The 16,459-nt window shown below is 46.8% G+C and overlaps 1 protein-coding gene across 1 annotated transcript in view; it reads left to right on the forward strand.

Moving 5' to 3' along the window:
• Nucleotides 1-16,459, forward strand: part of NPLOC4 (NPL4 homolog, ubiquitin recognition factor) — a 537,117-nt gene that overhangs the window by 483,465 nt on the left and 37,193 nt on the right. The gene's annotated exons all lie outside the window — the stretch shown is intronic.

A 16,459-nucleotide genomic window follows, 5' to 3' on the forward strand; every position in this document is an offset into this window, starting at 1 on the left:
GTCGGCCACGAAGCTGGGGAACCAGGTTCGAGTCTCTGCAACAACACTCAACATCCAGTGATTCTGGCCAAATCACTTAATCTCCCCGAACCTAACAAAAAGGAATGCGTCCATCTGTAACGAAACTGGTGCTAATGTATAGCGCTCTGATACCCGATGTCTCTGGTCTAGTTCACGCTATCTAAAACTCCCAAAAAGTAATGTTTTTTTAAAAAAGTGACAAAATCACATCTCCAACCATCTTACATTAAACCTTATCGGGGGTCAATTCTCATTGTCATTTTGGGGACAGCTTACCCTAATCACCAAAGGGTTCTGAATCTCCAGAACCAACTGGCTCTTTTTTAGTCACATCATCACCTACCAATAAAAACAATGAGACTTTTAGGAATGATGGTTTCTTGTATAGCAATCTCGCTTTCTCGCCTATACATCAGACCCCTCTTGGAGTGTTTAGCATCTCAATGGTGAAAGTGGGAGGAAATCTGGAAGGTCTATTGTTGGTTTCAGCCACGGTTCATCAGGCTATATCGTGGTGAAACAATCACAACATTTTAGCAGTGAGAGCCTTCAAGGATACAATCCTGCAAATAACAATCACAACAGATGCACCACTTCTGGGATGGGGAGCTCATATGAGGGACATTGTGGTTCAGGGACCCTGGAAACCACAACAACAGTTTCTACTCATGAAGCTGTTGGAGCTATTAGCCATTCCATGGCTCTCAAAGCTTTTCTTACAAACATAACGGGAGACCGTCCTTCTACGCACAGACAATATGACTGTCATGTATTACATACATAAACGGGGCAGGGGCATTCCATGCAATTGTCCCACTTGGCATAGAAAAACAGAAATTAACCTACAGTCACAAGATCCATTTCCTAGTGCAATACATGCTAGTAGAGGAGAACAGCATAGCAGGTCTCCTCAGCAGAACACACCAGCAGGTGCTTGAATGGGAGATACACCGTCCATTAACAGAAACATACTTCCAAAGGTGGGGAATTCCCACAATAGACCTCTTTGCAAAGCAGCTTTGGCCTGATTGCAGTACTGCACGACTCTGTCTGTGAGCTTCCACTGAGGCAAGGGCAACCCCACATTTATGTTCGAGACATGTGAGCTGTGGATCACATGCTTTGCATTCTCCTGTCATCTAGTTTTGGATCCGGATGTTTGCACTTTGTTTTTCTTTGAAGAAGTCTTTCCAGTCACAAGGTAGGTGACTCTTCCTTTCGGTGATAGCGCACTCAATTGTTAGATTGTTTTTTTCCGCTATTGGATTCAGACGTGAATTGCTGTCCTTCGGTTCAACAACGTTCTTGGGTTCCCCTCGGTGCGCAATCCACTTACCCTCAACGGTATTGTTATTCGATCGCGTTTTCCATTCTCCAGCTATCATATTGTTCAGAAAAATCTCTTTCGATCAGAAACTTCATGGAAGGCTGTTGGGCCTAGCCACGTCGGGCCAGCACGCAGTCGATGGAACGGACTCCATTTAAATTCTGTCCTCGGTGCCATGTCAAGTACTTACGCACAGACTCGCACAAAGTGTGCAACTTGTGCCTCTCCCCGTACCACGATGAACAAGACTGCGGCGCTTGCAGATCCTTCCGATCCAAGAAGATGCTCTGTGACCGTCTGGCTCGATGTCACGAAATGCAACAACACCACAGCGGCTCCGCTCCGGATCTCTTCAGAGAAGATTCCGAACAGGTCTTCAAAGCTCAAGGAGCTGAGGAAGAAGAACACATTTCCCTGTCAGAATACGACTCCGACATGGACAAAGACATCCCGTAGGGTCAGCGTACTGGGAGTACCGATCCTCTCCTGCCCCAAACTCTACCTCTGCCTACGGGCTAAGGTCGTCTCAGAGACCATGTTTCCGACGCCCTGCAACCGAAACAAATATTCAAGCCTTCCTGCTCGGGAACGAATCTGCCGCATTCGGACACCAAACCGAAACAATCGGCACCAAAACCGAAGTACGTTTTGGTAACAATCCCTTCGCAACCAAAATCATCTTCCAATCCAAACACTTCGACGCCGACGCCAAAAATATTGGCACCGAAACAAAAAAACGCTCCTACTCCATCAAAGGAGCATCGTTTTGACATCCCGCCTTCAAACTCTTCCTTTCGGTGATAGCGCACTCAATTGTTAGATTGTTTTTTTCCGCTATCGGATTCAGACGTGAATTGCTGTCCTTCGGTTCAACAACGTTCTTGGGTTCCCCTCGGTGCGCAATCCACTTACCCTCAACGGTATTGTTATTCGATCGCGTTTTCCATTCTCCAGCTATCATATTGTTCAGAAAAATCTCTTTCGATCAGAAACTTCATGGAAGGCTGTTGGGCCTAGCCACGTCGGGCCAGCACGCAGTCGATGGAACGGACTCCATTTAAATTCTGTCCTCGGTGCCATGTCAAGTACTTGCGCACAGACTCGCACAAAGTGTGCAACTTGTGCCTCTCCCCGTACCACGATGAACAAGACTGCGGCGCTTGCAGATCCTTCCGATCCAAGAAGATGCTCTGTGACCGTCTGGCTCGATGTCACGAAATGCAACAACACCACAGCGGCTCCGCTCCGGATCTCTTCAGAGAAGATTCCGAACAGGTCTTCAAAGCTCAAGGAGCTGAGGAAGAAGAACACATTTCCCTGTCAGAATACGACTCCGACATGGACAAAGACATCCCGTAGGGTCAGCGTACTGGGAGTACCGATCCTCTCCTGCCCCAAACTCTACCTCTGCCTACGGGCTAAGGTCGTCTCAGAGACCATGTTTCCGACGCCCTGCAACCGAAACAAATATTCAAGCCTTCCTGCTCGGGAACCAATCTGCCGCATTCGGACACCAAACCGAAACAATCGGCACCAAAACCGAAGTACGTTTTGGTAACAATCCCTTCGCAACCAAAATCATCTTCCAATCCAAACACTTCGACGCCGACGCCAAAAATATTGGCACCGAAACAAAAAAACGCTCCTACTCCATCAAAGGAGCATCGTTTTGACATCCCGCCTTCAAACCCAGACCCGAAACAAACAAACTGGTCATCAATCCCAAAACTGGACATATTCATACAAAAATTCCATTAAAACGCAAACTAGAAACGGAGGACACTTACCACATTCCTCTTAAGAGAAAACATGTTGGTACTAATCCCTCTCCTCCTCTTTCACCTCCTTCCCCACCTAACCCTAATTTAATAATAACACCCACAAATTCACCACCACCACAATCACCTGACAACCAGGATGATGGGGATGGGGTAGACTAGAATAGTCCTGATCCATGGGATGATTATAATACATATCCAAACGCAGATAACGATTCATACTTGGACATAGAGTTCAGCTTCATGAAGAGTCCCTTGAGGAGGATTTTCTCTTTGAAACACTAAGCTCTTCCCAGAGGTCCACTAATACACTGCCTATGCTTAAGGCCATGCTAAAACTTGCGGACAACATTTTTAAAGATCCCGTTCGCTCAAGAATTCGTACACCAAGTGTAGATAAGAAGTATAAATCTGCACCAACAGATCCAGTTTATATCATGGGTCAATTACCATTAAATTCCCAAGTGTTTTTTAATGCCAGTAAACTGGCAAACTCACAAACCCCTGGGGATGCCCCTCCTCCAGACTTAGAATCTAAACTAATAGTTGCCTCCGGAAAAAGAGTAGCTACACAGGCAGCCAATCACTGGCATATTGCCAATACCCAGGCTCTCTTAGCTAGATATGACAGAGCTCACTATAATGAATTGGAACAATTGCTCTAATTTCTTCCTGATGAACATAAGGCTAACGCACACTACCTAATTCAGGAAGGGAAACTAATTTCAAACACTTCTATTAGATACGCTTTAGATGCAGCTGACACTGAAGCTCGTGCAATCAATACCAGTGTCTTGCAAAGAAGGCACACCTTGCTTAGGATTTCAGGGTTTTAACCTGAAGACCATGCTTCTATCTGAAATCTACCTTTTGATAAAGAGCATCTCTTTGGTCCTATGTTAGACCCTTCCTTAGAAAAGATGAAGAAAGACGCAAACGTTGCAAAATCTATGGGAGCCCTGCAGTCACCATCCAATCGGGGTTCCTTTAGTCACGCCTTCTACAAAGGGGGCTCCAAAAGCATATCTACAGACACCTCAACATCATATAGAGGTAACAGTCAGTCACCCTTTTCGAGAGGTTACTTCAGGCGGATTTAGAGGCAATTATGGCAAGGAAATAGGTAACGGTTCCACAGCCTGCACCTCCCCTCAACAAACAAACAAACAGTGACTTGCCTCCTCTTCCCCCGATCACTTCACACCTGTCTCTCTCAATTCCGCCCCGTCTGGCATACAGTAACTTCAGACAGATGGGTCCTAGGAATTATCCAATCTGGTTATTGCCTGGAGTTTACCAACAATCCCCCAAACATTCCTCCACGCTCACACAAAATGCCACCAGAGCATCTATACCTCCTCATCAGGAGGTTCATTCTCTTCTGCAAAATAGAGCTATGGAGCCCGTACATTTACAATATCAAGGATCCGGCGTGTACTCCCTATACTTTCTAATACCCAAAAAGGACGTCTCTCTTAGGCCTACACTGGACCTCAGAGAGGTAAATCAATATATTCACTCAGATCACTTTCACATGGTGACACTTCAACAAGTGCTCCCACTCCTACAGCAAGGCGAATGTATGTCTACTCTAGACTTAAAGGACGCATACTTCCATATTCCAATATGGGATATGAGGGATGCTCATCTCAAATATATCAAGTTTGTGGTAGTGGGACAACACTACCAGTTGAAAGTGCTTCCATTCGGAGTCACCACTGCTCCCAGAGTATTCACCAAATGCCTTGCAGTAGTCGCTGCTCACCTGCGAAGACAACATATTCATGTCTTCCCATAGTTAGACAATTGGCTCATCAAAGCCAGTTCTTACCCAAAGTGTCTACAGTACTCTCAAATAACAGTACAGTTACTGCATGATCTCGGGTTCACAGTAAATGTGTTGAGGTCCCAACTCCAACACGCAAACATAGTTAGGAGCCACTATCAATACTCAAAAAGCTCTAATCTGTCCCAATTCAGCCAGAATCTGCAATATTCAGGCTCTAATTTCACAGTCTCAGCCCAACCAGTCATTACCAGCTTGAGTATATATGCAACTACTGGAAATGATGGCGTCTTGCATCATGATAGTTCCCCATGCAAGACTTCAAATGCGTCCCCTTCAGGAATGCTTCCTGAGTCTGTGGAATCAGTCTCAAGGTCAATTGTCAGATCTAGTGTTGGTAACAGCTGCACCCATCACTCTCTGCAGTGGTGGAATCCACAAAACCTATCCAAAGGGCGACCCTTCATCAACCCAGTTCCATGCAGTGCTAACAGCAGACGCATCGCTTACTGGTTGGGGAGCTCATCTCCAGACTCACCCAATTAAAGGTGTGTGGAGGCAAAAGCAACTTAACTCCTTGCATGCTGATGATAAGCTCAGCTCGTCATGCAGCAGGTGGCCGTGTGCCGGTGACGAGCTGAGCTCGTCATGGCCTCCGGGAAACGCCCTCGCGGGGATAATTACCCTGCTGTGCTGGACGTTCCATTGAGCGGGTGTGGCCATGACTAGCTCAGCTCGTCATCAGCACACGGTCACCGTGCTGCATGACGAGCGAGCTCGTCATCAGCACCGCGGCGCCGTGCGCGGCCCCCCTTCCCCCCGCACCGCGGGGGAATTAGCCCCGCGGCGATGGTGTTAATATAAATCATCTAGAGCTGCTAGCAATATTTCTAGTGCTCAAAGCCTTCCAGACTCACCTTGTAGGCAAAACTGTCCTGATACGCACTGACAACATGACAGCCATGTATTACGTACAAAAACTAAGGGGACGGGAGGGCTCGGGGACACTCGCCAGCTGTCAAACTTTGCGCAAGCCATTTGGAGGTGGGCCATACCTCACAAAATTTATCTCCTGGCAGAACACCTCCCAGGAGTAAACAATCAAATCGCAGATCTTCTCAGCAGGCAGACACAACAGATTCACGAGTGGGAACTTCACCCTCAAGTTCTCCTCCCATTGTTTCAAATGTGGGTTTTCCACAGATAGATCTTTTCCCAACACACCATAACTCAAAATGCTCAAACTGCACCTCCAGGTATCTACACCCAATGTCCAAAGCAATGCACAATGGATGAACTGGTCAGGTATATTTGCCTACGCTTTGGCGCCTCTCCCACTCATTCCGCTACAGATACTGACGCTCAGACGAACATCCCTTACACTGATCCTAATAGCTCCCACATGGGCCGTCAACCTTGGTTCACTACAGTGTTGGAGCTCTCAGTAGTTCCATCAAAAACTACATCTCACACCCAGTCTTCTCACACAGAGCCATGGAGAGATAAGACATCCTCATTCCAAGGAGTCAATTTAGCAATCAGGCACCTGAAATCATAGAGTTTGGCTATCTGAACCTTCCATCAAACTGTATGAATATCATTAAAGAGGCCAAAAGACGTACTACAAGGGCTTGCTATGCAGCTAAATGGAAGCTGTTTGTTTTATATTGTAATAACAGCCATATTAACCCACCAGATGTTTCCATTCAAAATATCATTTTTTATTTACTATGCATACAGCAGTCAGGATTAGCTTACACATCCATATGCTTACATCTCACTGCAATAGCTACATACCTTCAAAATAGACCGCATCTGTCCCTTTTCAGAGTACCTGTTTTCAAGGCTTATATGAAAGGGCCCAAAAGAGTTATTCCACCAAGACTTCCACCTGCACCAGTTTGGAATCTTTACATTGTCTTTACCAGACTAATAGGTCACTCTTCAAGCCATTGCACAAATGTGAACTTCAATTTCTCACTTGGAAAGTTACTTTCCTCATTGCTATTACATCACTTAGGAGAGTGGGTGAACTTCGGGCAATAACCATAGAGGTACCGTTTTGTCAAGTCCACCAGTACAAAGTGGTCCTTTGCACTAACCCCAAATTCCTACCCAAAGTGGTATCTGCCTTTCACATCAATCAATCTGTTGAGTTGCCTGTGTTCTTTCCTCAACCATATTTAGTGGCAGAACGAGTTCTACACACATTAGATGTTAAACAAGCATTATTGAATTACATAAAAAACAACAAAACCATTTAGCACAACTAAACAGCTCTTTGTGGCTTTTGCTCCACCACACAAAGGCAATCCTATTTCTAAATAGGGTATTGCTTGGTGGATAGTGAAATGTATTAACCCTTTCGATGCTCATGACGAGCTCAGCTCGTCATGATGCACAGTTGAGCTGTGCTGATGACGAGCTGAGCTCGTCATGACACCAGCAAAATGGCAATTTTCAGCACGGGGGGGGGGGGGGAGGGGGGAACGCCTAGCAGCCAAGGTGTTAAAACATGCTATGCAAAAGCAAAGAGGACTTAACCAATACCCCCTAGGCGCATTCCACCCTCAAACTAGGGAATACTATGGCTTTCTTAGGAAACATCCCCATAGCTGGCATCTGTAAAGCTACAGCCTGGTCTACACTGCACACATTCACCAAGCACTATTGTGTGGCTGTAATAGCGAGACAACAAGCTAATGTAGGCCAAGCAGTACTTGGAACACTCTTTCAGACAACTGCAACTGCAACAGCTACAGGTTAGCCACCTTTTTGGCAGAATGCTGCGGTATAGTCTATGCAAAGCATGTGATCTATAGCTCACATGCCTCGAACAAATAATGTTACTTACCTAATAAGTATCTGAATGGGTGCTGGAGTGTGTGGGTGTATTTGTAGCTCTGTGACTGGGTCAGAACAGAATCTCACCTGCCCCTTTAGCCTACAAACGTCCACAGTTTTGCACAAAATGTCTACCCAACTAGTGTACTTTGTATTGCTAATTAGTAAATGCTACCTAGTTTTGTAAATGTGTAGTGCATAATCTACACTACAGCTGTGTAGTGGACCGTGAGGAAATGTCCCCAGTGACGTTGTGTGCATGTAATTTAGGAAATGTGGTTGTTCCTTGAGGTCTTGATCCACAAATGTATGATCAGATAAATCCTTGCTAGAGAAGAGGTCGAGACTACAAATAGGGAAAGTCCACTTAACAAGTGTATTTCCTCTTAACTTTATGAAGTGAGGGCTTCTTTATTTGGTGGCGATGTCCTCATATTTCTCTGCATCAAGAAAACAGATAACAAAAAGGGCTATTGCTGGTCGAAGAGCTACATGTCTGCCAAATGTGGTGTAATTCCGTCCAGCGGTTCAAGCTTTAGTCTTTCTTAAAATCCTTGTGGGAAATTGCAGAGGATAAAAGCGCTTTGGAACCCCTCCCTCCCCTTATTCTTGGGCCTGCTGAAGAATTACCCCAAGACTTTCAACAGCAGCTGAACTGAGTGGTATACTAATTTGGAACATGTCATGAATATTAATCAAATGGCACCAAAGTTATTGGCAAAATAAAAAATACTTTTTCTATGGAAAGTAGGTCCTAAAGATAATTATCTACTGGTTACAGCCAATAGCTAATATCTGTATATTACCTACTGGCAGTTGCCAGTAGGTAGTTATATTTAGGACACAGGGACCCCACCTGTGGCAAAAACTTTTTTTTTCTTTTGCTGTGAATTTTTGGAAGGTCAGCTGCAAAATTTTATTTTAAAAAAAGGCACGGTCTTCCGCACTTGTTTTTTTTTTATGCAAGCTGGGTGGGAACAATATATGTATTTGGTTTACGTGTGTAGGTCTGAACCGAACTATAACGTCCTTATAACCTTTGTTTTTTTTCTTCCAGTGAATTTCTACTGTTTTTTAATGCAATTTCCAAATTATAACGTCCCTCTAACCTTTGGGTTTCGCCAGTAGATAGTTCTAATTAGGTCTGCTTTTCCATAGAAAATGTGATTTTTGGTTTGCTTATAACTTAGGCCCCATTAACGAATCGTTCCACAGTAAAAGATCATCCACCTCAGCTTCTTCCTGGAAAGTTTTGGGGTGATCTGTCAAGCTGGGCCTGAAAAAAAAAAAATAGGGGGGGTCCCAAAACGCAAAGTCCCCATGCATTTTTCATAGACCGCTTAAAGATGGGCTACAGCAAAAACTGCTGAACAGAATTACTCCAAATTTGGCAGGAAGCTAGATCTTGGTCCGCAGATTGTGTTTTTTGTGGAATCCTGTTCATAGTTGTTAAGGAATTAAGGGTAAAAAAATATAGATATCTGTACAGTTGGCCCAAGGAGCTTTATTTCCCTTGAGCCATCTTGCTACAGCTGTAGTCAGACTCCTGCGAGAGTGAGCTCTCTAATTGACTGCCAGCAACATGAAAAATATGTTGCTGGCAGCCATACTAGGACACGGAAACTTTCTCCCCTGTCCTGAAGTTGCAAAATCTATATATGTTATATAAGGGGGCAGGGTAAGGGATACCTTGACCCCTAGGCCCCATGGGGATGGGGACCCAAAAGGATGCCTTTGGGGCCAACATGGAAAATTAACTGCAAAAAATGCTGCAATGCTGCAATCCTGCAATACTCTTGCAAAATCGGCAAAAATCAAAACAAAAATGGCTGGCAGACCGCACTAATTTATTATAAGCCCCTGGGAGCCTAGCCTGGGGCGATGTTCATAAAGGGGTGGGGGGTTGTGTGGCCTTCCTCCCTAAGCCGTCACAGGCCGTATGGAGCCCACCCCCAGGCCAAAATTATCATATATGGAACCTACAAAAGCCCCATGGAAACCACCCCTGGGGCCGAAATGTGCTTAAATGAGGGAGGGGGCCGGGCATTCCGTCTCCCCGTGACTCAAAAGGCCCTGGGCCCAACATTCAGAAAATGGGGAGGAGTGCCCTGCAACCCCCTCCCGGAGCCATAAAAGTTCCTGGGATGCACACCCACAGGGCCATTTCCTTTACGGGTGCACCCTCCCTCAGCTATTAAGGGTTCGGGGACCCCATCTGTTTAGTAGGTGTTGAGCTATTAATGCTCAAACCTGAATAGCTACCTCAACCAGTAAGTGATGGCAGCCAACTTAAGACTCTGTCCAGAGTCCTAAAATAAAAAGAACTCAAGGCATGGTAGGGGGGTCCTGGAGGGACACCGCCTGGAACCAAAAACTTGTTTTTTTATTTTAAATTATGGCGCAAGTTTGTGGCGGATCCACGGAGGTCCGAGAATCTGCAGCAAAATTACATATAAATAAATAAAAACAACCAGCACAGTCTCCCACACGTGTTTTTTAAGCCCCTTGGGGTGGGCCAGGCCAGGTCAGGTTCTAGGTGGAAATATTGTTCATCTTTAGGGGGAGGTGATGTGTGTGGCCACCATGCCCAGACCAATTTCGGCCCTAAAGACCTCATCCCCCGGGGACCAGCCCAATTTCCTGAAAGAGGAGGCCACGCACCCCTCTTCCCCAGGCCGATTTTGACCCCGGGACCCTGCTCAATTTCGTGGGGGAGAGGGGCCTGCTGCTCCGCAGGCCGATTTAATCCACAGAGACCCCACCCCAGGGCTGCAAAAACACTGAAAAGGGTAGGGCACCCCTTCCCCCATCCCTCCACTTATATCCCCCTCTCCTCCCCAGTGAGCATTTAATGACCTGAAGTCCCTATTCCCCAGGGCCGGATCACAGGCTATGTCTTCAGGAGCCCACCCCCAGGACATAGCGGTTTCCCTGCCCCCAGCGGCGCAAGCAGGGAAATTTGTGTTTGCTCCTGCCTGACTGGAGCATTTTCAAAACTCCCACCATACAGGTGCGAACACAGTCTGGCGTGAGCTTTGAAAATGCTCCAGCTGGCTGGGAGTAGATTTTTGTTTTCCCTCCCCGCACTGGTGGTTGTGGTTGATTTGTTAATGTGAACTATTCTAGCTGTAGTGTGTGGTACAGGGTTAGTGCTGCACATAATGCATGATTTCTACACCTAAGGGAGCTGTATCTGTGATGGCAGTAAAAATAGCTGATAGTTTCCCTCTTACTGCCAGGCCTTAATGCCATAGTAATTTACAGAGCAATATGCTGGAAAACGAAGCTTGGATGACTTCAATAATGTCATAGAACATGTCATGAGTGATGTCATATGTGAGTTCATAAGCAGTGAATGGCGGGGGCACAAGTTCTAGTTAGTGCTGCTAACTTTAACTGGTGAATTTCTGTTTTTTTTTTTTTTTTGTTAAAAACTTTAAAGTTTGTCATTGACAAATTCACCTAACCATAACGTTACTTTAACCTTTGTATATAAATATATAATATCAGGCTATGTTACACTGAATTTATGCAATGAAAAGATCTGTACCTAGTGACTAGCCGCTCTTTGGGGTCTCAAACCATTTCATGGGAGACCTCAGTAAGCAAGTGTGATTGTTGTGTTCACTAAAGAAAAAAACAAAACTCTAAAGATTCAGTAAGTGTCTTCCTTATCAGTGTAAAGCAGAGCAGAGGGGCACACCCTCCAGAGCTATGCAGGTTAACTCTACATGCAAACAAAGAGCCACTGCAGCTGTAGTTGTCCAAGCCACTAACTGGTTGATGTGGTCAGCAAAGCAGCTACTTGAGCAGCTCCAGATGTGTTTTGTACAGCCCTTGATTGTGGCTCCAGATCAAATGATACTCATTTCAACCAAGTCGTGTTATATAGCTCCTAGACGCCTTTGGGTTGTTGTGCGCTATATAAATAAATACACAAATAAAATAAATAAATAATACATATACAGCTAGGAACACTTATTGTCTTGTACGTCACCACTTCCTGTAAGGAGATTTGGAAACATTTCTGGAGGAAGGAATGAAAAAGGCAGACAAACAGTAAAAAGTGATAGTGGCTGACAATAAAGACTCTTTCTTTCAAATACTATGGGGGGGGGGGGTGTTTGTGTGTGTAAAAAAAAGAAGCGAAGGCATGGATCTCAACGTCGTTCTTCGAAGGGTAGTGCTTCGAGGTAGACTTCTCCTGCTAAGGATGTCGTCTCGTTGTCACCTTCTCCACAGGCAACTCCGACCTATTCGCTGAGGGTTTCTCGGGCGCCCAGGGAGTCTTCTCCTGTTTCTGAGGCTTCGCCTGTAGAGGATTCGATGTCCCCTGCGCTGCAGCCACAGCCCTCCACGTGGCCTCGATTGGATCCAGACCCGGTGGTTCCAGATCCTTATCCACCCTTTCCAGGTCCAGGGTCGGATCTGTCGCATTGTCTCAATGCAATGTTTGACATGTTTGTGATACCTCAGTCTACGACACCATCTGATGTTGGGCCGACACCTTCTCGGCTTTAAGCAGCGCCATTGCCCGCTTCAGAGGGTCCTTCTTCGACGCAAACATTGATGTCTTTAGTTTCGGCACCGCCGACCACGATTCTGAAAATGTGCTCCAGTAGAGAAGCCCAAAGGCTTCTGGAGGAAGAGGAGTACCAGCAGGATCAGACGGAAGGAGGAGAAATCCTCGACTCCGTTGATGAATTCAAGGGCCTAAGGGAGACCAGTGGCTTAGACACTTCCCGTAGTGGGAGCTTTTATCCCTGAAAACCTTCACAGGATGTTGAACCATACCATGCTGTCATCAGAAACGCTGCTGACCTTTTGGACCTTCAACTACCCACGGCTGAGATCAGGTCAAATCTTCTTACTGAGATGTTGCATTGTCCATCTTCTGTTATGGAACCTCTGTTGCCTTTCAATGAGGCTTTGACGGAGCCAGTTCTGGAGGTGTGGCACAAACCCTTATCTGCCCCTGCTGTTTCAAGGACTGTGGCAAGCCTGCTTCTGGTGATCCTGCTTTCCTTACTGCCCATCCTTCGCCGGTAAGCTTGGCAGTACAGGCTTCTTATTCCAAGCAGTCGGCTGGGTCTTTCCCCACCACTCTGGGAACAGAGACTCAAAGAAATTGGAGCAGTCGGCCAAGAAGGTTTTCTCCTCGGCAAGTATGGCGTTAAAGTCCACTAATGCCACGTGCTTTTTGAGGCGGTATATCCATGCCTTAATTGACTCGGCTAAACAGTTGGCACCTAAGTTACCAGAGGATGACCGTGGTTCCTTTTTGGAAGTTTTGGCAGAAACGGAGGCTAAAGCCAGTCAGGTAATCCAGTTGGGCTGGATACTACATATTCTCTAGCCAGGGTGATGGGCTCCTCCGTGGCTACCACGAGGCATGCCTGGCTCAGTTCTTCAGGGTTCTCTCCGGATATGCAGGCTACTCTTCTTGATCTGCCTTTTGATCGGTCCCTTCTCCTTGCTGCAAAGGCGGATTCAGCTCTACAACGTTTCAAGGACAGTAGAGCTACTGCAAAATCCTTAGTACTGCAGTCCCAACCTAGGGGTTTTGGTTATAGGAGGTACCAAGGTTTTGGGAAGACTGCTTCCTTTAGAGGCCGTCGGCAGCAGCAGAACCCTTTGTACAAATCGTACAGAGGAATAGGGTAGAGGTCATCTGTGGGGGGCCTCCCGGCAACAGTCCTCCTCCTCTTCTTCCTCCCCTGTCCCCACCACTGATACCACAAGAAAAAGCTCTAGATCCTCCATCTTGGAGCATGTTGGTCCTGTACGGGGTCAGGTGTCCCATTTTCTAGAAGATTGGAAATATATTACATCAGACCTTTGGGTTTTGAATCTTGTAGAGAATGGGTCAACCCTACCCTTCCAAGAGATTCTAACTCCTAACCCTCCTCGCCAGGGTTGGTGTTCAGAGAACCATTTACTGCTCCTGCAGCAGGAGGTTCTTGCCTTACTGCAGAAAGGTGCGATAGAGGTGGTTCCGGAGCAGGAAAGGGGTCAAGGACGTTACTACAGTTATTTCCTGATCCCCAAGACGTACAGCAGTTTAAAACCGATTCTAGACCTCGGGGTCTTGAATTTTTACCTCAAGCAGGAGAAATTCAAGACGTTGACCCTACCTCAGGTTCTTCTGGCACTGCAGCAAGAAGACTGGATGGTGTTGATCGATTTACAGGATGCGTATTTTCACATCCCCATCCTGAAGTCGCATCGGAAGCCGCACCTCGGGTCTTCACAAAGGTGATGGCGGTGGTGGTAGCTCATCTCAGAAGTTCGGAGATTCCCGTTTTCCCCTATCTGGACGACTGGCTGCTCAAAGCAAAGTTACCAGAGATGGTGCTGCATCATCTGCAGGTAACAACAGAGCTGTTGTTTGACTTGGGCTTTTCGATAAGTGTACCCAAATCTCACGTGGTGCCCTCTCAGCGGAGCCTGTTCATAGGGGCAGTACTGGACACTACTATGTGTCGAGCTTTCCCGCCTCCTCACGCAGGGGATTCTCTACATTCAGGAGATGTTTCCTTTGTTTTACGATGGAGCAGTTGCTCCAGTCCAGAAAGTCCCATGCCTGCTCGGTCTGTTCGCTTCCTGCATACTGTTTGTCAACCATGCCCGCTGGCACATGAGGGCACTCCAGTGGTGCCTCCGTAGGCAGTGGTATCAGCGCAATGGAGATCTCAAGGAGATGGTCAAAATCACCATAGACACTGCAGGGGCGCTGCCTTGGTGGAGTGTGCAGGGCAACCTGTCTCAAGGGAAACCTTTTCAACTTCCTCCACCGGTGGCCACGGTGATCACGGATGTCTCTAGTCTAGGGTGGGGTGATCCTCTGGGGGATCTGGAGATCAAGGATCTTTGGTCTCTAGAGGAAAGTTTACTCCACAGCAACCTTCTGGAATTGCGGGCTATACGTTTGGCTCTCAAGGCCTTTCTTCCCTCCCTTTGCGGTCAGTCTGTTCAAGTCCTGACAAACAAAACTACTGCATGGTACATAAGCAAGCAGGGAGGTGTAGGGTTGTATCGTCTCTGCAAGGAGGCTCTGTGACTCTGGTCCTGGGCTCAGGGCCATCAGATTTTTGTAATTGCAAATCATCTGGCAGGGTGCTAAATGTGCATGCGGACAGTCTCAGTCAGCGATACTTGGCCGATCACGAGTGGCGGCTTCATCCGGAGGTGGTCCATCACATCTGTGGGATTTGGGGGTTTCCTCGGTTGGACCTTTTTTCCACTCAAGAGAACGTGCACTGCCTACTGTTCTGCAGTCTTCAGTATCTGATGCGGGGAGCGTTGGGGGATGCATTTCAATTGGATTGGGGCTCACAGCTTCTTTACGCGTTTCCCCCCATATCCTTGTTTCCTTGAGTTCTGAGGAAGATTCGCCAAGACCGGGCCCAAGTCATATTGATGTCGCTGGATTGGCCAAGAAGGGTGTGGTACACAGACCTCCTTCACCTCTCATCGCACCCTCTGCTCCATCCCCTTCTCAGGGCAGACCTCTTGCAGTCGCAGGGGCAGGTTTTACACCCCCACCTCCAGAGCCTGCACCCTCGTGCCTGGAGATTGAACGGGGCAACCTGAATTCTTTGTGTCTCCCTCCGGATGGGGTGGATGTTAATTTATCATCCAGGAGACACTCCACCAAATCTTTTTATACCTCTAAATGGTCCAAGTTTGAGAAGTGGTGTGGAGAGAGAACCATTGGTCCTTTGAAGGGCTATTTATCTGATGTACTTGGTTTTTCACTTTCCTTGGCCCAGCAAGGGTGTGCTATGGCTACGGTTAAGGGTTACTAGTCGGCCTTGTCGTCTTTCCTTTGTTTGCCAGACCAGCAGTCTGTATTTAAGTCACCCATTGTCATGTGGTTCATTAAGGGCCTCACTAATAGGTTCCCTCCCACTCCCTTTATTATGCCTGAGTGGGATTTCAATTTAGTACTTACATTTCTGATGGGATCTCCTTTTGAGCCTCTTCAGAGTTGCCCTTTAAGGCTTCTTACTTTCAAGGCATTTTTTCTGATTGCTATTTCCTCCACCAGGAGGGTAAGTGAACTTCAGGCTCTTAGTTTTAAACTCCCTTTTTAACCATTCATGCAGATAATATGGTTCTCGGGACCAGGGCTGCTTTCCTGCCTGAGGTGGTTACTCTTTTCCATCTTGGTCAGTCTATTAACTTACCTACCTTCTATCCTCCCCCACACCCTTCCAAGGAGGAGGAGAGACTTCACGGCCTGGACCTAGAAGGGCAGTCAGCTTATATCTGGACAGAACTAAGGACTTAAGGCTTGATGACCAGCTCTTCATTGGTTATGTAGGAAGAATGAATGGCAAAGCTGTGCACAAACGAACACTCTCCGGGTTCATCATCTTGTGCATCAATATCTGCTAGCCCTTGGCCAAGAAGGAGCTGCCTGAAGGTATTAGAGCTCATTCCACCAGAGCGAAGTCATCTTCTTCTGCTTTGGCTAGAGGTGTCCCTGTTGTAGACATCTGCAAGGTGGCAACTTGGGTCTCCCTCCACACTTTTACAAAGCATTACTGCTTAGATTCTGAGTTTAGGAGGGATGGCCATTTTGCACGTTCTGTGCAGCAGGATTTTTTGGTATAGGTAGGTGGACACCCTCCTACGGGAGAGGAACAGCTTGGGGACTCAATTCAAAAGGTGAGCAATCAACAGGCAGATGTATCCATC

This window comes from Lissotriton vulgaris, chromosome 7, assembly GCF_964263255.1.
Source record: "Lissotriton vulgaris chromosome 7, aLisVul1.2, whole genome shotgun sequence".
NCBI lineage: Eukaryota > Metazoa > Chordata > Amphibia > Caudata > Salamandridae > Lissotriton > Lissotriton vulgaris.